Source organism: Phasianus colchicus, chromosome 2 (genome assembly GCF_987193195.1).
Source record: "Phasianus colchicus chromosome 2, bPhaCol1.hap1.1, whole genome shotgun sequence".
Classification (NCBI taxonomy): Eukaryota; Metazoa; Chordata; class Aves; order Galliformes; family Phasianidae; genus Phasianus; species Phasianus colchicus.
In genome coordinates this window covers 66974118-66997547 of record NC_143437.1, presented here as the reverse complement: position 1 = coordinate 66997547, position 23430 = coordinate 66974118, and the positions used below count along the sequence as shown (strand labels likewise).

General features: G+C 45.4%; 1 protein-coding gene across 1 annotated transcript in view; it reads left to right on the top strand.

The window, feature by feature from the left end:
- Window positions 1-23430, top strand: part of FOXO3 (forkhead box O3) — an 85616-nt gene that overhangs the window by 41519 nt on the left and 20667 nt on the right. The gene's annotated exons all lie outside the window — the stretch shown is intronic.

The following is a 23430-nucleotide window of genomic DNA, read 5'->3' as shown; positions in this document are numbered from 1 at the left end:
AGCACTGTTCAGGTGTGGTGAAGTGTGGAGGATGTCGCCCCATGCCTTGCCTTTCTGACTTCGGTGAAATGCTGGTGGGGAAGTTTGCCATGCTGCAGATGTGGAAACTGCAATCAAACCTGAGCTTCAGTCCTTGCAAAACAGCTTTGGAGATTGGGTGCCAACAGCATAGCAACATCTGGAGGGGCTGGTGTAATTCCTTTTTGATAAAAGTGCTGTTGAGCCTCTTTTCTTTGTAGGTGCTGAGAATATTTGAAAGGAAGTATTTAACTATTACATGAGTTGCTCAGTGCAAGCAGCAGTGGGAGCTGGAATAGTACATGGAGCATCCCAGGCAGATGATGAGCTGTAAAAAAGACATGGGTGACCCTCTGTCAGATGTGCTCTTTCCTCTATATATAGAGGTGTTATTTATTCCCCTAGACTTCCCTGGGTATTATCTGACTGTGTTTTTGCTACGCCTTGCTTAGGAGTTGGTGATCTAAATGTTTTAACTGTTTTATTGTTTCAAACGAGAATCAGCTTCTCTGGCTGTATCAAGCCTCAGTCATTTGTGTGTATGTGTGAAGGTCAGTGGGCTTGTCAGATACTCTATCGTAAATTCTGTCACTAAATCAATTTATTTTAATTAAAAAAAAATGGACTGCTCTTCAGAAGAAGTGCACTCTTTCATGTAGACAAAACCCATTATATCCCAGAGAGAATGCAGTGCCTGTGAGCTCTCTGCTCCTCTCACGTTGGCTGTTTGTTGCAGCAGGTCAGTTTGTGTTTTTAAAGACTCCATGCTCAGAGTGGCTGTGCTCTGAAGGAGGTGGGCCCTGTGATGACAGCACCATACAGAAAAAGTGAAGAGCAGAAAGCAGGTAGGCAAGTCAGCGGGTAACAGGTCTTCAAGCCCCCAGCCCACTGCTCTTGCATCAGCAGCACTCAGAAGTCTGACACAATGGCTAAGAGTGAGGCAGGATTTCCCATTCATTTAGTAATTCCCTTGGGTTTATGCTCTTAGATGACTTAATGACTTAGTGTATGCCCCGTCTGGAAGATAAGCAGGCATAATTCATTGCAGGCGGGTCATTCATCCTTTGAGATAACCAGTAACTATGTGCCATGGGGAGCAGGGAGATAAAGATACTATACATCAGCAGCAGTAGTTCAAGGTTTCAACCTCTCCGCCTGCTTCTGTGACCCAGAAGTCATTTGCAGTTGATTATTCAGCCATTTGCTTTCTTTAGAGAGAAATACACTGGCAGCACTTGGTGGAAGTGAATGCGTTTTCCATTCTGCCAGTGCCTTTCAGCACAGCAGTAGGATATCTGTATCTGGAAGTATGCATTCTTGTGTAGCTTGGAGGCTTTCTGACTGCATTTAATGCTGGTTTTGAAAAGTTACTGTAAATGGAATCTAGTTTTTCTGGTGTTATTTAAATGGTGACAGTTTTTCATCTACTGTTTGCAGTGCTGCAAAGGGGAGGTGTGTCACTGGCGAGCGTGCAGTCTATGTTTGTATCACCATGCAGCTGTGCTCATAGCACTGTGCAGTAGTGCACATGCTTGCATGTGGTTCGTTTTCAGTTTCTGTCCAAGAGAGGCTTTTAGGAGTCCTATTATTGTGTTAGCATTTATGTTCCAAATGAAGGTACAAAGAAAGAAAGAGTGTACATGTTACGTAGTCTGTTGTATTACTTGGTTGTCCTGTAAAAATAAAACAAAATTCAGCATCAGCATTCACATTTTAAAACTGAACAAGTTACACAAAAACAAGCTGCTCCTAAGTCAGCAAATATTAGGATCAAACACATGATGTTACCGCTCTCTAGTTAATGCTTCCTCCTCCAAAAATCTGCAGTTCATAATCAGAAATCAACATCTTGAGACACCCTGCCTCACTAAGATAAATGATTGACTCAGCAGGTATTTTATGATAACTAACGTGGTGAAAGATTTTTCTCTTCTTCACATGCATAGCTGAAGAAATAGCAAGTATACAGGGCTTCTGATCTGGACATATGATGACCATGGTGTGATTCACAGTGTGTGATGTTGCTTGATTTGAGGAGGAGGGGAAGGAGAGAAAGAGTCTATTTTTGTTTGTTTGTTTTCTAATTACCAGAGCTATTTTTTCTTTGACTCAGCAGCTCTGAACAGTACATACTGTACTACTGTAACTGGCAGTCAGAGGGGGAGGTCAGATAATGATGGTAAAAGTAGTAAGTATCCTGCCTTCATTCTCAGAAGGGATTAAGAGGAGATGGAAGGATTAGTCTCATTATGGCTTTGTGTGGTGTCACGGTCCCTTTCTGCATTAGTGCTATTGTCTATGAATCTTGTATTTCTCAAGTGAAATAATAGAAACAAGAAATCAGAACAGTTTGTTTTTTTGTGTTTTCCATTTACGAAACCAATCTGTTTACATGAAGAAGACACCTTGCAGAAGGAACCATGGTGTAAAGAAAATGAGAGTCGTGTTTTCTTCAGTAGCATTTATCACTTCTTTAGAGAGAGTCTTAAGAAAGGAGTGAAGGGTGAATGCCATTTGATTGAAATGAAATCACAGAATCACAGAGTGGCCAGGGTTGGAAGGGACCTCAAGGATCACGAATCTCCAACCCCCCTGCCACATGCAGGGCCACCAACCTCCACATTTAATACTAGACCAGGCTGCCCAGGGCCCCATCCAATCTGGCCTTGCCTTTCAGTTTGCATACTACACATCAGGAGTTCTGCTGCTCATTGTGGCACTACTTTGCTTGGTTTTCTAATTCCAAATAGTGTGAATCTTAGCCTCCAAGGTGAACGTGTACTACTTCCAAAGGTACTAAGTTGCATTTGTGTTTTCACATAGAAAAAGAGTCAAACTTGCAGTGGACTGCATGGAGTTCTGTCTGTAGGGCCCTGGGAAGAATTTGCAGCCTGTTGGCTGCTTTGTGTAAGGAAGGGATGCCCTCTACTGCTCTTGGCATTTTCTCATGTTTTGCCAACCTGCTTCATTAATGCAAGACGTCCACAAGTTGGGATATCTTTAATACAAGCCAGGCTGGCTTTGTGGGGAAGAGGCTACCGTGGCAGTTTTTGAATGCTTTATTCTGCACTCTTGCTTCAGATCATAGAGTCAGAGAATCTATGGCATGGATTGGGAGGGACCTTTAAGCCCATCCAGTTCCAACCTGCTGCCGTGGGCTGCCCGTCCAACCTGGCCTTGAACACCCCTAGGGATGGGGCATCCACAGCTTCTCTGGGCAGTAAAGAATTTTCTTCTAATGTCTAGTACAAATGTTCATCAAAGTACTAGAAAACTTAATGCATTCTCTTGCAGCCTCTTAATACATGATAAAAGCCAGGTTCACTTTAAAGCCTGTTCCTTATCCAGAAGATAGGACCTATGTATAGCCTTCTCTTGTGAAGGAATAGGACATAACATTCACGTTATGTCTTTTCCCTTCTTTCTGTTTCTTACCATATTTTTTTTCCTCCACTTTAAAGTGTTTTTCTGTAATTGTAGTTGCAGTAAGTACATTTGATAACACAGAAGTGACCTATTTTGAGCACAGTTTGGCTAGTTCAGCTGATCCTGCAGTTGCCCATACAGTTTGCTAGTCATATACTTAAATTGCTCTTGGCTTAGAGAAGCCCAGTAAGTTGAGCATGGCCAGCACCATGTGTGGGAGGCAAGGCAGGTTCATAGTGATGGAGCAGTTTGGCCCATACAGGTGTGAATGGGCTGAATTAGTGCTGTAAGGTAGCGTATAAATGCAGTAAGACCTCTGGAACAGATTGGGAGGACCAAAGAAGGCCTCATAAATAACTGTTGGACAAGGTGGTTGTTACCCCTGTGACGCCGCCAGGCACTGTCCCTAGTATTGGGCTCAGCAGTGCTTGTATGATACCACTGGCCTCTGAGGAACATGCTCTGGGGTAAAAAGTGAGATGGCCTGGGACCAGTTACCATCAGCACTGCCGGCAGCAGGCCTCGTGCTTCCCATTCTTTGTCAGCAGGCACCTGAACACCTATCTTTCATCTCAGCATTGCTTAGAATGTGAGAGTTAGCATTACTGACTTCCATTGAGATGAATCCAGGTATGTCTAACTTAACGCTGATCTTTAAATGTTACTGCTCTTTGAGCGCAGCTCCTGGGAAGATTAACAAGTCAAATTCAGTCAGACAAAACATGCACAGAAGCCGAGTTCATGCCTCGGTTTAGAGACAGATTATTAAAGATTGCCACTAAAGGCTTCAGAAGATCAGCATATTACATGGTGATACGGCATATCCAGCAATTAGTGCTAATCATAGACTGCTTAAATTTGTGTCGAAGCTGGGCATGTGCAAATGGTTTCCTTCAGATGAAAATTAAAATGTTAAAAATAAGTTAGTATAATCTGTACTCACACATCGCAGTCTGAGTATTACAGGGAGCTAAAAATAACTGAGTTTATAAACTGTGTAGTGAGAATTTAACATTTAGAAAAAGAAAAGAATCACTTGGAAGAAAAGACAGAAGAAGTGTAAAGGGCTCTGTTTAGAAAAACACATAGATGTGTAATTAAGTTCATCTTTCTTCAGAAATTAAGCAGGCAAGCACCTGCTTAAATCTAAATATGCTTAAGTTGTGTTTACTTCAAGAAATACTTAAGCGTGTTTGAAGTTAATCATACCCACAAAAGATGCTCCTGAATAAAGACTTGCATACAGACAAAAGCAAAAAGGCATTTTAAAACTTAAGTATGATTATAGGTGTATATGATGGGTCTGATTTTAGAACCTGAAGAAAATAAGTGCACAAAGCTAAATGAAATTCAGTGGGTCTGGAGCATCTAATTGTCTGAGGTCCCTCTGAAAGCCTCGACCTCTTTTAAATGCTAACATAGGAGCAAGGTGCTGGCTGGCTCTTACTAACTGGTGTAGCAGCACACCAGCACCTGGCTGCTTGTTTCTCCCTAGTGTGAGAACGACTTTCTCCAGTATTGCCCAATGCTGGTGCTGCTTCAAAGATTTTTATGATGTGAAAAGAAAAAGCAAAAAACAAAACCCACATCAACTCCCAGCGTGTTTACTGACTTTAGCATTTATCATCCACAGAGAACTGGGGAAGTTGAATGGGAGGAAAAAATAAATTCAGCTGCAGTGCTCATGAAGTTACTTGTGATCAAAAGAGCCCTTTGGAAACCAGCAATGTCAGGATGAGTTTTTTAGTTGATAGATGCCTGACCTGCCCAGGCAGCCTACACAGGAGAATTCAGATTTGGATCTAAGTTCTGTATTCTGTTCTTTTGTCCCTTTAAAGAAATGAACCAAAACTTCAAAAATTTGTGAAACTGGAGGTGCTTGGTTGCACTGATTCCCCATGAAGAGGTTCCACTAACTCCCCAGGGGATGCAGTTCCTGCTCTCCCAACCTGCAGGCTGCTCCCACCAAGAAGCCTGTGTAATGGGGCCTGTGGGATGCCTGAGATGGCTTTTATTTGTGTTATTGAAAATGACTGGCAGCAATATGCCCTTCTAAAGTTTGCATACTTCTCTGTTCACTCTTCCACTTGCACGTAGACAAACAGAGCCCGGCTCGCGCAGCAGCCTGTCACATGCAATTTGTATTCTTTGTTTGAGAAGCAGCCCATAGACAAAACCCGTTTGCTTCTCCCTTTTGTTGCATTAAGCTATTACCGAGGGGATTTCAGAGGCACAAATGAGCTAGGCACCTGATTTCTGCTGACTTGAGTAGGAATCAAGGCACCTGCCACTGCCTCTGGGGACTGAAAATCTCCCCACGGGTTTTGGCTTGCTGAAAGCTTCTCCTTTTCATTTGGAAAAAGATGAATAAGCAGCGTGTGCTCTTTGGGGGTGATGGCCTTGTCTTGTCTGAGCTCTTAGCATGCACACTCAATGAAATAAAGCCAGAAGTGCTGGGGGGCTTAGCCAGGGCTGCTCTGCAGTCCTGTATCTACGTTGCAGCAAGATGCCATGGCTTTCTGCTGGCTGCCTAATGCTTCCTCCCTTCAGACATGGGCTGCACACAGGGTTGTGCAGGAGGGGATGCATGGAGCTGGGCTGTCCCTGTGCTCTGCACCCAATGGCTGTTTCTTCTGACCACTCTCTCAGTTTCAGACCTTTTCCAGTTTGTCTCTTACAACACCACTATGTGATTTCACAGTGAAACTGAAAGTATTTCATGTAGTGCTGTCTGTGTGTCCCCTCTCAGACCTGTTCCAGTCTTTACACTAGCCAATCCTTACTAGAGTATAAGCACCATAAAACCTTAATTTTCCCTAGACGCTGTAATGTTTAAATTGTGGCAAGTTGAAACATTCAATAATTTAGAATTGTTCATGCAACTAAGTGAGTTTCTGTTCCATTCTCTGTAGCTGGGTTTCCGGCAGGCTCGATCACACACCAGTCCTGGACAGAACCCAAGCTCTGTTGTGCTATTTATTTATTTTTCCATAGCTGGCTGTTTCTCAAGGTGCAGACCCCCCAGAGGTGGATCAGTGAGACATCAATCGGCGTGGCCGCTCCCCACCTCCCTTCCTGGGGTGCCCCTCTGCCTTGGCATGAAATCCACAGCGCTCAGCTGGCATGTGGCCTGCTCACACGCACTTCTAGAACAATGTGTGCTGTGTGCACTGTTCATTTCTCAGGCTTTTTGCACTTTATGCCAAAAGCAATAGAAGTATTTTCTCCGTCTTTATAATAAGACTCAGTAACGAGTTTACTATCCCTTGTAAAGTAAACTCAGTGGAAAGGGAAGGGTTGAAAAATCATTGTAGCTTAGGCACGTACCAAAATCTGTATACTTCTACTTTGCCGAGTGGCACACAGAAATCCAAGGAAACTGGCAGTGAAACCTCATACAGTCATTAGTATTGATGATTTTGATACGTAGATTAATGTACGACAAATAATGCATGTTTTGGTTTTTGAGCCAGAGCTGTAATTTGGCTAAGAGGCTTGTACAAAGTACAGCTGAAGGGAGGATCAAAATTGGCTTCCTTCTCCTTTATTCCTATGGCTCTTTCTAACCTTTCCTCTAGCCCTTTACTGGGCTCTCTAAGAACACCACTGGAAGCATATAGAAGGCATAGCCTGTAATTTCATATCATTCTGCCTGTTCATAGAGGACTTCCTTTAACTGTTTCTGTATGTCTTTAGTGGAAAGCAGCACTCCCAGCAGGAGTCTGCAGCAGGATCAAGGTCTCCAACAGGACCTTGAATGACAGGTGGTGGGGTGAGGCTCACACTGTGCCCACTGTTGGGAGCTTGGAGAGGCCTGTTGGGGGCTTGGTCCTGCAGCCTCTTGGCACTGAATGCGCTTCTTTGAGTAGGGCAGGAGACAGTGCTTGGTCTGGAAATGCGGCACTGGGTGCCCATGTTGCAGCTTGCCCTTGGCTCTGGCCTCTAATCCTGGCTTGAAATTGTAAATATTGACTGAGTTAATTCTTGACTGCTTAAAACTGCAGAAACCGGACTCTGATAAGGCTGTGTTTAATGAGGATATTGGTGGTAAAGAGCTTTGTTGGCTAGACAGAGCTTTGCCTTGCCGAGCTCTGCTGTGGCAGGCGAGGAAGAGGATCTCCCTCTGCTTGGGCAGCGCTGCAGCAGGTAGGGGCTGGAGGATGAAGCCTCTCTCTTCCCCCCAAGATTTAGCCCTCAAGGCCCCTTCACACAGAAGCTGTGAGCAGCATGAGGAGCCAGAGTAAATGCACTGCTGTGGAAGCCTTAACTCTTCTACAAACGTCAAAAATAAAAGCAGTCTGCCTTACTTTTTCCACCTTACATAGCAGTTTCCAGCCACATCAAGTGAAAAGTCAGGGTGGGTGTATAATGTTTATCGTCACTGAGTAATACATATTACATTTGCTGGGATGTTTGTTTTGGTCCTGACTGCTGGTTTTAAAATGGTTTTAGTGAGCTCAAGAAAAATGATTTAAGCTAGATTGTCACCTCCTAGATAGAAGGTGTTCCTGTTCTGGGGAGGAAAGCTGGGAAAGTAAGAAATCCACTAATTTATTTTTTTAAATCCTTTCACTACAGCTATAAGTAGACTGAAAGGGGGACACTGGAAATTCAGAACCTTGTGATGCAGGAGCACGTCTGCTGGGATGGCACCAGGACAGGGACCAGGCCTTGAAGGCCATCACAGGAGCAGCCAAAATTGAGCAGCAGCAGTGCTTTGCAAACGGAGAGTGGGTTTTATCTGCTTCATAAAAGCAAAGACCAAGCCTACCCATTTTGTATCAGTTCTGAAAATCAGGAGCATGGGGGATGCAGACTCAGAGGATAGGCAGGAGCCAGAGTGAGAGGTGGAGCATCTGGAGATGTCAGACAAAGAAAGCCTTATTACCTCGCGGCGCTTTACCCTTTGATGCATTCATTTCAGTCACAAGATGTTCAAGTTTAACCAGGAGCTGGCAGGCAGGCGGACTGTGGGGCAGTTCACAGGGTGAGTCAGTTGGCGAGACTGGGGAGTCATCCACATGAAGGTAACCTATTAAAACATTTTCACCGAAAGTTGTGGGTTTTTTTTTCAAGTTTTTCTGATTTTGTGGTAAAATGTTGGCTTTTTGTTCCCGTTAGTCTTCTACTTGGTACATTGCTTCCTGCCTGCTTTGCCACCTTCTCAGAAGAGAAATGGGAGATTCTGTTTGCTCAATCTGCAGTCTGGCCTTCCCAATGGCCAGAGTATGTTGCCTTCTGAAGGAGCTGCTGTGCAGGAGCACACTCAGCACAAAAACTGCAGCAGTGTCTCTGTAATTCTTCACCACTTCCCCCTTTGCCACATCCCTGAAACCCCCCTGCCGCCCAGAGGAACGGAAGGCAGCTGTGGCTGTAGGGAGGGCAGTGGGCTGCCTGTGCCTTGGTGTGTCCCCTTCTTGCAGTCAGGCAGACTCCTCAAGAACAACCATCCCAATTGGCCTTTCCTTCTAAAAGCTGTGGCCTTGAGGCTGTGTCACATGCTGGTGGTTTTCTTTCTAAATGAAGAGGGAAGAAAGGTCTATGTATTTCTGCTGGATTTTTCTTGGAGCTGAATAGGAAAGTTTCTGCTTTAAACCAGGCTAGAGACACTTCTTCACTGAATTGAGGTTTATCAGCTTGTTATCTTGTCATCTGGTGCCTGTTTAATTACTGTACAAGTACCACAGTGAGGAGCTAGTGATTGTTTTTTTCAGAAGTAAAAAAAAAAAAATTAAAAAGATTAAATTGTTTATTCTCTAAGGCTAAAAATGGTATCTATTATACTCTTTATTTTATTGGTGGAGAAACCTTTATTCTTTGAGGCAAGTCCTTTGCTTAAAAAAGGTGAGAAAAAAAAAGTCTGTAGCACTCTTCTATGGGTTCAGGTGAATTATTATGCGGTGCCTCTTCCCCTGCCTGCTTTCCCCTCATTTGAGACAGAAGTGTTGTGCCTTCAGTCACTTTAATAAAAACATCATGGAATTGAGAGAAATTCCCTCCTTTCTCTACACTGTTATTATTTGGTTTATTTCTCTGGGGCTGTACAAAGGTGAGAACAGCTTACCACAGTGCTTGTGGTCTCAGCTACTGAAAGGGAGAAGCCAAAGAAAAATAAATAATTGGAAAGAAGAGGAGAAATTCATCTCAATCTGACTTCAGATACCTCTACTGCCAAAGAGCAGCCGGGTGAATTGTACTTGGGGGTGCTCTGCAACAAGTCTCACACTTAGGATAGCTGGGGGAGCATGGAAAGCCTCGACCACCAGCTTTTGCATCCAGGGTGCCCAACAATGGACAGCACGGCTGTTCTTGTTCTCTGTCCTTTTTTAACTCATCCTCTCTCCCAGCCTGGTTCCTCTCTCCTATATGGCATGGGTAGGCACCCACCCCATTTCTGGGCTGTTTGCTGTGAGGCTCTGTGGAGTAGGTCTAATAGCAAAGTCTTTTTGAAAACAACCAGGCAAGAGAGTGGCTTCTGGTAAAATGACTCTGGGAAGATGCCTCAGGGGAGATTAAGATACAATGCTGAAGCTATTAACTGGGAAGATCCTACCTCCTCAGCTCCAGTTTGTTTTGCTAGTGCTGAGGAGGAGCAGATCAAAGGAACTGTAAACAGTTAAAGAAAACCTCTCCAGGCAGAAAGGAGGCAGTTGTCTGGGAGCTGCTCACTGGGAGCAGACACCTGCTTGCCAGTCTGCAGGAATCTCCACTTCCCAACAGCTTCCAAACCATGTGGTAGTGTGGAATGGGATGAGTGGAGTCATAGCTCCCTTCCTGCATCAGGAAAACACCATGCTGCTTCCCTTCTGTTAGTGATGAATTATAGGAAGATGTTCTGTGATGCTGTGGGCAGGCCCCAGGGACCCTGAGTGCTGCCCCATGGTGTCCTCACAGGCATCTTCAGAGAGGGACCACGGATGCAGTATCTTTGGCATGAAGTATCTATGGCTGTGGGTGGCGGTGCAGCCCTCAGCTGAAGATCCGATATTCTGTGAGGCCAGGGCATACTGAGCACTTTCCTGGGCAGTCTGTTGTGCATTCCAAGGTTTCAGGAATCTGCTTTTCCAGTAAACAAGAGCTCAGTCTTTCCCCTTGCATTTCCTTGCCTTTTCCACTCCAGAAAAAGGAGCTGCTCAGCCCCACTGGCGGCCAATCTCCAATAAATCTCCAGATGGTTTGTGATTTATTGCCCACCTATCCCACCATATATTTTCAGATACTCATGTTACTTGCTGGCCTGCCTTTTGCCTTCCATTTTCTCCTTCCTTTCATTTTACCAAAGTACTTATTCCAGGCCTCTCACACATAAACCCCCTTGGTACAGATGCATCAAGGAAGCCTATCTTCACACTGAGCATGGTTGTTCCCTTGTGACTCACTGCTCTGCAGCAGACCAGGGCATGGGGAACCTGTGGCTGCTGGCTCGCCTCCCATATATGTGGTACATGGGGCAGCAACCTCTGAATTTCAGACGCTTTAAGCTGTGTCTCTTCCTGGATCTCTCTGGCCACATGTCACTTCTTGTCTGCCAAGCTGTTTGGTTGGCTGGATAGGGGCTTCCTCTGGCTTTTGCTATCTCTTGTGGACGCATGTGGTCCTGCTGATAGCATGCTGCTGTGAAGCTGAGGCAGACAAAACTGGGTGGAGTCAGCTGAGGCTCTACAAAAGCCTACTGGTGGGAGTTGCGGGCTGGCTCTTAGTGGTCGTGGCATGATGTGGTGAGTTGTGGAAGTCAAATCAGCAGGAAAAGTCATTCGCCAGTGTCAGCATGGAGCTGCGCACTCGGAATGGTGTGTTAATCCCAGGTCTTCATTTCGATTGTGAGGTTTGCAGTAAAAATGGAAACCTGATGGTGCAGTTCTGTTCCTGTCTTGCTTTTTACTCCCCCTTCCTTCTTTCTCAAAACATATATATATATATATACTTTTTTTTTTTCTTCTGTCATCTGGGGCGGGCGGAGCAGGGAATCCATCCTTGCTATGGAAGTAGATAAAGCTTAACTCTGTTATTTTACAAAACGTGTTGTTGTGACATACCACCCAGCTCTTTACATCACTCAGTACTTCATTAGTCTGTCACTGTACAAGCATATTAAATGACAAGCTAAAAAACCACGAGACAGTAACGCACTCCATTAAAATTCATAGGGGATATCAAATATTCAAAGTAAGGGACGTAAAAAGCAGCCGTTTTTTGTAAATACCAGTACCTGTGGCTGCACAAGCACTGAGGCACTGCTGCGTGCCTGGGAGGCCCAGCGGAGGGCTGCAATAAGCATGGGTGATGTCCCACACCAGGCCTCCTTCACAGCCTCCGGCCCAGCCCATAGCCCTCAGCAAATCGAAGAAAACACCAGAGCATGCCTGATATCGGAGGCTGGAGCAGTTAGCTGAGAGCTCTCAATGATGCAGGGCAGCAGCCTCGTGCAGGACCTGAGGACTGGACTTCAGAGTGAGATCTTTGGAGCTCCCAGCAGCTCTTCCAACAGCAAATCCCAAATTCAGCGTCAGCCGCACCTCACCATTCAGACAAATACCTGGTCTTAAAGGTAGAAACTTAAGGCAGTGAGGAATCTGCTGTGCCTTTTAGCACGTTTTTCAGACTGTTGGTTACCCTCATTGATAATGTATACATGTTACTTCTGCTGGGGTTTCTGCTTCCAAATCCTTGGGCCTTGTTAAGCCTCTGTCTGCTAGAAATGCAGCCCCTGGCCTCCTCCACCCCAGTCTGTGATATATACGTTTTCATGGCTTTTGTCTGTAGCAATTCTAAAAATAATTCCTTATTGGAATTCAATTGAATATGAAGAAAGCGAGGTGATAATCAGATGATGTCATAACGATGTCTTGCACTGCATCCCGCCGTCTGCTGATGCTAGCAACTGTTGCTATGTACCGAGCAGAAGGCGATACTCCCCACCGTTCCCGAGGCAGGGAAGCTCTTCTTACCACTGCCTGTCAGGCATCTGATACCTGCTGACGTGTGTCCCAGGCCTTTCTTTTCTGCCTTACTTGCTGGGACAGCTGTGAGAGCCAGTGGATTATGTCCCGCAGGGCTCTGAGCCACCCTGTTCCTGAGGCCATCTCCCAGAACCATTCTGAAGGAACAGTGTGATTTCAGCCTTACAGCTGTTACCACTTCTGCTCCTGCAGAAAGTTCCACAAGGGCCTTTCCTGCTGACCCCTCTTGGTCTGTCTTAAGGACTTGCAGACAGCCTAGCAACATTGGTAGCTGCCAGCCCTGCCTTGTGGGGACAGAGCTGCAGGAGTGGGGCTGACGCTTGCTGTTGGTCCTGAGCTGATCTCCACTCCATGCCTGCCGCAGGAGGCCCAACAGTGGGACAAACTCGGTGTCCCCAGTGCGCCAGGTCATGCTGGAGCACCTTGGCAGCTGTCCCTGGGCTGTGTGCCCATAGGACGGATTACTCGCAGGTTTTGTCTTTGTTGTGTTCATCGGAACAAGCCAGCTTCGACTTGGTGCACTGGGGCGTTGGATCGCCGGCAGCCTGAGATACGATCCTGTTTCTGTACAATGCTTCCTTTTGTTTTTTAAAGGCGTGTTGGTGGCAAACAGCATTGTATCAGGTTCTGGCCGTAATCCTGGAAGGGGAGTGGGAAGGGAGAAGGGCACAACAGAAGAAAGCATGCTCTGTTTGCTGCCTGGCATGCCAAAGCCCTGCTGCGACCTGTGGCACCGAGGTGTTCTGGGGCACTGGAACTCCCAGGGACTTGTGCACTGTGCAATACCTAGTGACCACCCAGAACTAAGCGACGTGTAAGTGCTTATAAATAGTGGAGTAAATAGGTTTTGCCTTTCACTGAGGGAAAAAGAAAAACAACGAAGTGCCAAAAGGAGAAGAGAAGGAAAAAAGGCAGGGTACTAAACTGCAGCTCATTCAAAGCAGCTTGGGAAAGTGTCTTGAGGTAGCCTTTCCTGAGAGCCTTTGAAATTCAAATGATGGACTCCAGCTTCCTGGCACACAGACCGATTCCTGTTCCTGGGGGGCTGTAACAAACAGTTGCCCTTTTTTCCCTCTTTTCAATCCCCTCGAATCTCAGAACTTGCAGTTCTGCTCCCCCCTTCGGGTCTGAAGCCCAAATGACTGCTAGGGTGGTGGACAGTGTCTGCTGGGTGCAGGGCTGGGCAAAGAGGATTACCCTATCTTCAGGATCTCCTCCCACAGATATTTTCCTCTGTGAAGCCCTGAAGAAGGTGGTCTTCCAGGAGTTCCCTGCTGTCTTCTGGTGTGTGCCTGTGTGAAACCACCCTGCTAAAACACAGCTTGTGAGCAGCAGGCTGCTGAGAACTGAAAAACATTGGGTGCCTTGTGCTTCTGCAGCACTGGGGGGAGTGTGCCCTGTTGCACGCAGCTCAGAGGTTTTGTGGCCTCCTGCCTTAATTGCTTCTGACATTCTTATGTGAGGGTGTTGTGATGTGGGGGGGCTGCTCCTCACTGTTCATTACAGAGGAGAAACCCAACCACTGCAGCCCATGTGGGCAGAGTGCCACAAGGACAGCAGCTGGCAGTGAAGGCAAGCTTCTGCAGGTGCAGGGAAACACAAGTCCCCCATCTGTTCCTCCCGCTTCCTGCCCTTGCTGCTGGCAGCGTGGCTGTTTGTCCTGCTGCAACTTTCTGTGGCTGCTGCTGAGCGTCCTCAAGCAGGCTGAGAGGCTGCCACCCCATCACTGTGTGTCACAGGAGGGAATAGCCTTGACAGAGACGGGTTGTGCAGGATCATCCTATTGTACTTGTGATGATGGCAATTCATAGTTGAAGCACCTGATTTGTTAACCTTATAAAAAGGTGCCATTAAATACTGTATTTAGCTCCTCAGGGGAAGCAGCCTAGTTTCTTTCTCATTTTCCTTTTCTCATTCCTGTTTTAACATTAGTGACTCAGCTGTCACTCCACTTCGAAGGACCACTGGGGTTACAACTGTGGTTGGATGGCACTGGGAACCCATTTCTGCTGAAAATAATTAATGTGGTCTATTTTCACCTCAAAATGGAGCCTGATACAAAACTACTGGAAGCTTTGAAACTTGCTATTGAATAGATTGAAAACTTTTATGTGTCTATCTATGTCTCCTCTCCTCTTGTTTTCCCATTTCAGTAAGGCAAAGTCTAGCAAAGATGTGCACACTTCTAACCCTACATGTTGAGGACGTTCCAGTTCAGGCCAGTAAAGCAACTTACAGAGTGTATGCTTACATACCTGCCAAAGGCTTTGTAGGTGAGAATCTCTTTGCAACAGGGTGCAGGGTTAGATCCTATGAGCAAAATGAGTTTCCACCAGCTCTGATAAAAGTGTAGTCTCCCAGTGACTACTAGTCCTAACCAAAAAGCAGCCTGGCTCAATTTGTATGTTTCTCGATACTCTTGTCTCTGCTAAGCTCTAGTCTGTGTATGAAAAGGGGGAAAAAGGCAGAATTTTCTGTTAGCTTGCTCTGTTCTTTGTATATCAGCTCATATTAGTATTACTAGAGCTGTAGTTATATGTGCATATGTACTTTACTCAGATGTCTGGTAGAAGATTATCTTCGTTTCCCAAAAAGAGGTTAAGATTGGATATCAGGAAAAGGTTCTTCACCAGAGGTGGTCGGGCCCTGCCCAGGCTGCCCAGGCAGTGGGCACAGCCTAAAGCTTCCAGAGTTCAAGGAGCATTTGGACAACAATCTCAGATGTAGGGTTTGAATTTTGAGCAGTCTGTGTGGAGCCAAGAGTTGGACTTAGTGGTCTTTCCAACTTAGGTTATTGTGTGATTCCAAGTATCCCTCATAAGCATTTTCCAATGCTCATCTGCTCAGCTGGTACTGGTTTCTTAGGTACCTTTATTATGAAAATGGTACCTGGCATGCTTTGGAGGCCTGGCATTCTTGAGCTGTGAATAGTGTGAATAGTGTCATAGCGCAAACACCAATGAACAACAGCACCGTCATTCTTAGCATTGTCCTTTAAAATCCACCCATGTCTTGGCCATGTAGATGTTAAAAAAGAACTTATTTTCAAGGAAGACAGCTCCTAACCAAACTCACTAACTTAACTCATCATTTTCCCCCAAAGGCTGGCTGTGGCACATATGCCCATCCAAGGCTGGGACCAATTTTCTGGGGAAGTACACATTGGCCTTCCTGTTCGGTGCTGTAAGAGCAAGGATTAAGGGGTCATCTCACAGTGCATGCAGCTACTGCAAGCCCAAGAAGTGTAGAATTTGATTCAACAAGTCAGTACTCAAAATTTTCCAGCGCAAGGGAAGTTTGTGAAGTGACACTGTCTTAGGGTGCTGAGAGGTTACCTAGATGCTCATCCTGAAGGATAGGTGATGCAAGGCTAGTTTATGCTAGCAAATAGCCCCAAACCATTAGACTTTATGTTCCGTAGTGTTTTTATTGAATTAAGACTTCCTTGTCTACCTGCAAAGTTTCAGATGCAATTATCTTCTTCTTGTGCCAACCCTTCCCAATACGGGAGCTCAACCAGACTGCAAGCTGCAGGGTGGATAATTCTTGTCCTGATACCTCAGACTTTGTCAAAGAGGTCTCAAAACCCATTGCCCTCATGGCTCCACAGCTGCCTCTGAGGAATGGTCCCATATGCCTCCTGAATGATACAGTGCAAAGGCACTGACATTGACTTCAGAAGGCATGACTCATGAGTGCAGGTTCAAATTGGGAACATGAAAGGCTGCGCTCATACTTCTGCTGTTAGGGCTCTGGTTGGGTGGAGAGCTCAGAAAGCATGGGGAAGTGCTGGAAAGTGTGGACACTGTCTATTGTTAGGCGCACTTCTAAGCACTGACGACTGGAGTTGTAGCAATGGCAGCAGTGGAAGTTTCTCAGAGTAGGTAAATGTATTAAAAAAAAAAGAAGTCTATCATGCCTTTGAATTTACCTCGATTTTGAGGTTGATGGGATAGTGCTGTTGCCAGTTACGTGTGAAACAGGAATGTCCTGCTTGCTGTAGCAAAGGGCTGATTCATTGGCAGCATAGTAGGTGTCATCTTCCCTTTTGTCAGCTCCTGACATTTTGCCCCTGCAGTGAACAGAAAATAAATTAAAGAAATCCAGTAAAACCAGTAACATGCAAGTCATCCTGAGCAAGCTGCGGTTTGGTTCAAGCTGTTCATAAGTGGAGCGAGGTGAGGCTAAGATGCATCTGAAGGGTGGAAGGAGAGCTGAGAGTTAGCAAAGGCAGGCTCTGAACAGCTCCCAAGATGCTGCCATGCCCAAAGCATGCCCAAGGTAGGTGAGGTGAATTAAATTTTAAGATTCTCAAAAGATTTTCTCCATAGGGAAAAAATAAAAATGCTATCATCTGGAAGAATGCAGGCAGGGCACTGCAGTGTGAAAGCTGGAACCCTGTACTGCTGCTTGAGTTTGTGGGCAGGGCTATTTAGAGGCTGTCCCAATGCCATGCCTTCCCTATGGAAGTGAGGTGATAGAACAGGCTGAAGAGGAAGTGCTGAAATGAACCCATGTTGAACTGTAGGTCTATAACTAGTGAGAAGATGAATGTTTTTGTCCACTCAGTTAATGTTAGGCATGAGCTTAGTTTGTATTTGCAGAAGGCAAGTCTGGGATTTTTCAAATACAGAATCATAGAATTATACAATGGATTGGGTTGGAAGGGACCTTAGAGCCCACCCAACTCCCTACCACAGGCAGGGCTGTCACACACCAGCTCAGAAAGTGAAAAAGTAAGGAGGGACCAATGTGTCCTCCAGCTTATAGTTGGGATCAAATGAGAACCAATGTCAGAATGCCTCAAAAGGAATACTCATTACTTACTACTTTCCAAAAATATTAATGTTTGATGGCTTCCATTATGCTCTGAGAAGCACACCGGTCATGTGTTTACTTGTGGCAACATAGCTGCCCAGTGCCATGCTTGGGAAGAGCAGACACTTTTTTTTCCCCCCACTCTGTTCCTGGGTCTTAATTTGCACCCATCCCTGCATTGTGGCAGGGAACTGCCCCCAGATCTGGGGACTGTAGCTCTGTGCGTCTGGCATCTCCGTGACTCACAAGGACTTGTGCCCCACAGGTCAGGGTCAGACCCTTGGGTGATTTCCTGCAGGAGCATTCCCAACCTGCTCAGTGCCTGGGGCTTAGACCAGGAGCCTCAGTCCCTTGCCATGCCGGCTGGAGTGCATTGTATTTTAAAATGCACTTATTTGTTTTTAATCTGATAGTATCTTCTGGTTCAATAATAAACGAATTGCATGCTTAAAATAGCACAGGAGAGAGGTCCTGTTTCAGATTAGTCACATAACAGAGATGCCCAGGGCTGCTTTGGAGATAGTTTGAAGGCTTGTTTTTACGAGAAGGTCCTGTGTGCCTGTGCCAGCTTTGGAAGGGCTTACTTGGGCCTGATGAAACTCGGTCAGTCAGTGTATCAGATACGTCTGTCAGTTGCATGTTAGCCATAACTGTCACCAGATTTGCAATAAAATAGCTGCAGCTCAGCACTTATGATTAACACAGCCCATGCACGTAGTGATCCATCATTTCAGAGTCAGGCCACATCAGAGCTGGCACTTTGTGGAGCCACGTGCAGGGCGGTGATGCACTTGAGTAAGGCAGGAGCCCTCGGAGGCTTTGCAGCACAAACCTCGACCTTGCTCCTCTGCCACTGTGCAGTGGGATTTACTGGGAATCCAGTTGCATTTCCCAGGGCTAGCAAGTGTTAAAAAAGTCAGCACATAACCACCAAAAACTTCTCAAAGCTTCTCGGAAGGATTGAAGTTGGCAGGGACCTCTGGGTCCAACCCCTGCCCAAGCAGGGACACCGAGAGCAGGGTGTCAAGGCCCCTGGCCAGGTGGCTTTTAGCACCACTACATTTGTATAAATACAGACTTAGAATAGGTGAATCAGCATTGACAAGCTTTTGTCATCTTCCATGGGAAGCTACTATTTTTAGTGTATTTTATAATCAGTAGCATCACTCACATGTATTTATAAAGGCATGAAAGAACGGCCATGCACGTTTCTAAATAGTCAATGTATAGTAACGGCCATATGCTGCAAGCGAGCAAAAATAAAGCTTCAACACTCTGGCATGCAAAACACTATATGAAGCTTTTGGTGGGATCTTTGCATCTAAGAAATGCAAAGCAGAGGGAAAATGTCTTCTTCTAGTCAAGAAAAACAAACCCAAAGACTTCGGGGTGCCAGCCTCACAGTGAAATTGCATCGTTTCCATTGAGGTCTAACACAGTGACCAGTCAGGTTTGTGAGAGCTCTGCCATTAGCTTCAGGACTGCTGGGTTGGGTGTGCAGTAAAAGCAGCAGCTATTTTTGTGGGAGTTTCTGCGTGGACAGTTTGGGTTGATGGGGTGTGTGTGCTTGCACATCTCCTGGGGCTCCTGGAGGAACGGAGGAAAAACACCGTGATTCCCCATCGGAGGTACTCTACAAATGCAGAGTGGTGCTCTTTCCAGAGTCACTACAGTGGGAATGTTTGAGATTCCGGGGTCTGCCATTAAAGAAAAAGAGAGAGGAAAGAGGTTATCTGCTGGCGACTCTGCTTGTGAACAGAGATCGTAACTGTTTTGATCTGGCTCTGCAAAGGTCTGGCTGTATGTGTTTATTCCTGGCCTTTTTATATGCAACTCCTTGAGTTTAAAGTCACTTAAAAAACAGTAAGTGGCAATGTTTTTTTAGTTTTACTGACTGTATTCATGTCGCAGTCGAGCCTGCACTGATGCACCTTGGGATTTTCACAAATTCAGCACCTTGCAAGATAATGCCTGAAAGTAAATTCCTGCTCTTAATTAAGTTCAGCCCTTTGATTGAAATTAATTGCGCTTCTGAATTTTGTGCAGACGTGGTACAAAGCAGGTGGAAAGGGATGAAAAAGAAGGCTCTTGACAAGGTGCCTTTAGCAGCTCCTGATGCTGCTGCGTGATGCTGGGTCCCTAAATCCCATTCTAATGTGGAGAAGCATCCGCGTTGTGTACAGAGACAAATGCTTATGTATCAGCTTTGTATATGGAGTCAAATGCTTATATATCAGCTTACATGGGTTGGGCTGTAGGAAAGGAATGTTCTGCCCAGCACTCCCAGAGCAAAAAACAGCTGGGCAGGAGGTTGCTCAGGCACTTTCAAATTTATAAAAATACAATTAAAATATACAACTACATGCTGCATGGCTATTGCCATTGCTCTTTATGTAGTTGGTTACACTTTTCATCCTTGGACCTTGCTCTTTCTTGGCAGCTTCCAGCATTTTCCTCACTCTCTTGTTTCCCTTCTCCCACTGCCCAGTGGAAAAAAATAAACTGCAACCAGTGTGATCAGCTCAAAGCAAAACAAATGTTATTTATTAGAGTCCTCCTGTGGTCTGTAGACATCTGACTATAAAATAACTGGAGATTTTTCTGCTAACTGGAAGTGTGATGCTCTGAGACAATTTCCAGGCAGAAGATATTTTCAGCTGAGCTTTATTTACGTCAGCATAGTGATTTGCAATATTAGTGTTTGCAAAGAGTGAGGCAGCAGTTGTCTTAATTAGACTTCCTTTTTTTTTCTTTTAGTAAAAGCATTTAATGATGCTGTGACTAAGTTCCCTCAGCTTCACGTGTCAAGATGCCTTTTCCTTTGGAAGGGAAGGCTCCCACCTCCTTTGGGGGCATGCTGCCTGCTCTCAAGCAAGGGAACAGCCCCAGGTATGAGGCATGCGTCCTCAGGGTTTCTTTTCCCTCCTCTGATTGAATTCTTGTGTCATAATTTAGCACAGTGCAGAGTCCTTAGTTTGTTTAAGGGGGAGATGTATGCCATGCTTGCCTATCTGAGCATAGCACCTTTCAGAGTATAAGTCTTCACTGGGCTTAGTGCTCTACCAAGAAGCTCTGATGTCCTTCACTGCTTCCAGCTCTTCTAGGAGGTGGGAGTGGATACAGAAGACTCATTACAGCAAGAGTCTCTTACAGCTGTTCCACTGCCATCAAGATCAGAAATACTCCTTTAAAGAGAGAATGAGGAAGGGAATACCACAAAGCCACCCTTCGGATATCAAACTGATTTTTGGGGGTCCTAAACCTGTGGGTTTAGGTTTTTTCCCCTTCTCTAGTAGGAGGATATGCTTGGTGACACAGCTTCCTACCCCCACAGAGGTTGTAGAGACTCCTTCATGAAGATCTTCAGAAGCCATCTGGATGTGGGCCTGGGCACCCTGCTGTGGGCATCCCTGCTGGAGTAGGGGTTGGGCCGGATGGGCCCAGAGATCCCTGCCAACATCTGATGCTGTGCAGTGTCAGGGCTGAGTTGGTGTCATCCCCATTTTCTCTCTCAATGCTCTCCATGCAGTAACCTCTGTGAGCCAGGCACAGAGGGCTGCTGGATGTCTCCTGTGTGACCCTGCTTCTGCCCAACATCTGCAATGTGTGCAGATTACCCTGAAAACACATAGGTGATACCAGATAGCGAGCATCAACAATGTTTGGGTGTCAGAAGTGATGCCACTTTTTGGGTGTAATTTGTTTAATGTTATTTTCCTCTACAACTTTCATAACTTAGGGAAAATACAACAAACCAAAATGCACATTTGGTTTGTTTCATATTTGGCTTTGTATGGAAAACGGGGCAATTAAAAGTTGTACACTGATACAACATGGCTGGATAGATACTGTGGACAGACTTTCCTTATGTTTTAATTCTGAATTTTTCTGCATTTACGGAGCACCTTCACTACTTTATTATGTTACATATTTTTTTTCTGGCTTGCAAAAACATATGGAAATGGTGAGAAGTTCAGAGTCCACTTTGGGCTGGGGCTGTTTAAGCTCCTTGAGAAGAGCGCACTGAGCCTTACAGGGCAGTGTAGCAAAGGACTATGTAGAACCAATAGACAAGTACTGGCTGAAAGTCTCCTTGTCCAGATTCACAAATGCCTTTTGCCAAAAATTTCTATACAAATGCATACAACAGTCAGTTTAAACTATTCATCATTTTGAAGTCACTGTATCTGTTTTCTTCTTTACTTGCAACTGAACCTAGTGGAGGATTTTAAAGCAAGCAAAATGTAAAAACGGTAGCTGAAGCAAATGCTGAGTTACTTCATGGGAAGGCACAAGCGCTGGTCTAGATGGATGGGCAAAATGTATTGATTATTCACAACCTTATATTTCAGTGAGCACAGAATACAAATAACGTAGTTTGGATCATTTTGCTTTTCTTGAAGAAAATGACTAATTTTTGGTGAAGGTCCTCTGGACGGTTATTCATCCCCATAACAGAATTGTGCTACAGAGTTTTGAGAATGGTGCTGAAGGCTGGAAATCAAAGTCAAAGAAGCAAGTGGGGCCATTGGGAAGCTTGCAGTAAGCTGGAGTTGTTAGTTCCATGGCTTCTCCCCAGTGGCATTAGATTTGAGCCTTGCCCGGCTGCATGGTCACCAGACAACTTCATGTGGTGAAGTCAGAGTGTTAAATATGTTTATAAAGTGTAAAATAAGGTATAGTTCTCCCAAGTGAGCGTTAGCAGCAGTTATGGGTCCACAGATAGTGTTTGTTTTTCTCTCATCATTTCGCAGTATCCCAATTGTTAAAATAAACCACTGCTCTTGATTTGTAGAAGCGATCTTACAGTTTAGGAGCCTGTATCTGAAATAACAAATTAACCACTCACTTCAGAACACCAAAATGAAAACAGCAGTGTGTAACTTGGACCCAGCAGCCACCAGCTGCACCTCATCTTGCTAATCTTCAGCCTTTTTTTTTTTTTTTTTTTTTTTCTTTCCTTAAAGCAGGGGCTTTTAAGAGTTAAGTTACACAACTCTCTTTTTATTTTTAAAGTGAGTAGATTCCTTGTGGCGTTGTTGAGAATGATAAATTGATACCACATGTTGCTCCCAGACAAAAAAGACTCTGTGTTGCAGTGGAAGCACTTGCAGCTGGTGTCTGAGTTAATGGCCGGGCTCCACAAGGTAAACACAGTTTGGAAGAGGCTGAAGCAGACATGGGCAGGAGGAACAGGGGGGATTTTCTCTGTTTTGAAGGCTTGAGCATTTGCTGTTTTGGCCTGGCCACAGTTGCGTACTGAAATAACGCATGGCCTAAGCTTTTCCAAGGGACTCATTTATAAGTTTGCAGCAAACCGGGTATTTGGCGCCTTGGAAATGTTTGAATGTCATCTCAGGGAGCTTATATGTTCATACTTCTACCAAAATACCAAGAGAGGTGGTGGGCATGCCATCACCCTTTCTCGTAATGCCTTTTGCTCAGGGCTCACTGCCATCCCTTTCTCCACTGCCCACCCTAGTGATACCGTCGCTCAGCCTTGTAATGCCTTCCCCTTCTGCTGTGCCTGGATGTACTCCTCTCCCCCTCACTGCTGTCCCCTTCTCCAAACATCTTAGCCCTCTCCTTTCCCCTTTCTGCCTGCTCTGCCCCCTTCATGTTCAGCTTCCTTCCTCCCCAGCAGGGACACTCCTGCCTGTCCATCTTCCTCTCAGCCTTGCACACCACCTGACATCTGTTAGTGGCATGTAATACTCTGCACAGATGTATGTTTTTTTTAAATGAGAATTTGCAGTAACCTCTCAGCAGTTGGCAGCTGAGCATAGCCACATTGCCATCATGCAGCATCCTCTACTCTTGCCACATCTGCCCCATCTCATGTGTTCCTCTGTTCTGGGTCTTCCTTGTCTTCAGGAACAATAACTCCTTTCTGCAGGACCCCTTCAAGACGGGCTGGGACCCAGCTGGGCACCGTATGGTATGCTCTTGATCTTATCTGCAAGAATCACGGTCTTGGTAGGGCATGCAGCTTACTTCAAGTCGAATATAAATAGTAACGCTAATAAAGGGAGGAGCTCATCATATTTCTTTTCTGCTCTGCTCTTGTACTGTCTTCATGTTGTAGCCATCATTGGTATCTGAGCTCTTTCCAAGGTGTCTGTGGCCTGGCTAGCATCTGTCCCATGTACATATGGTCTCCAGGACAGATTCATGGGCGTTCCTCTGTAGATCTTTGAAAATTTCTTGC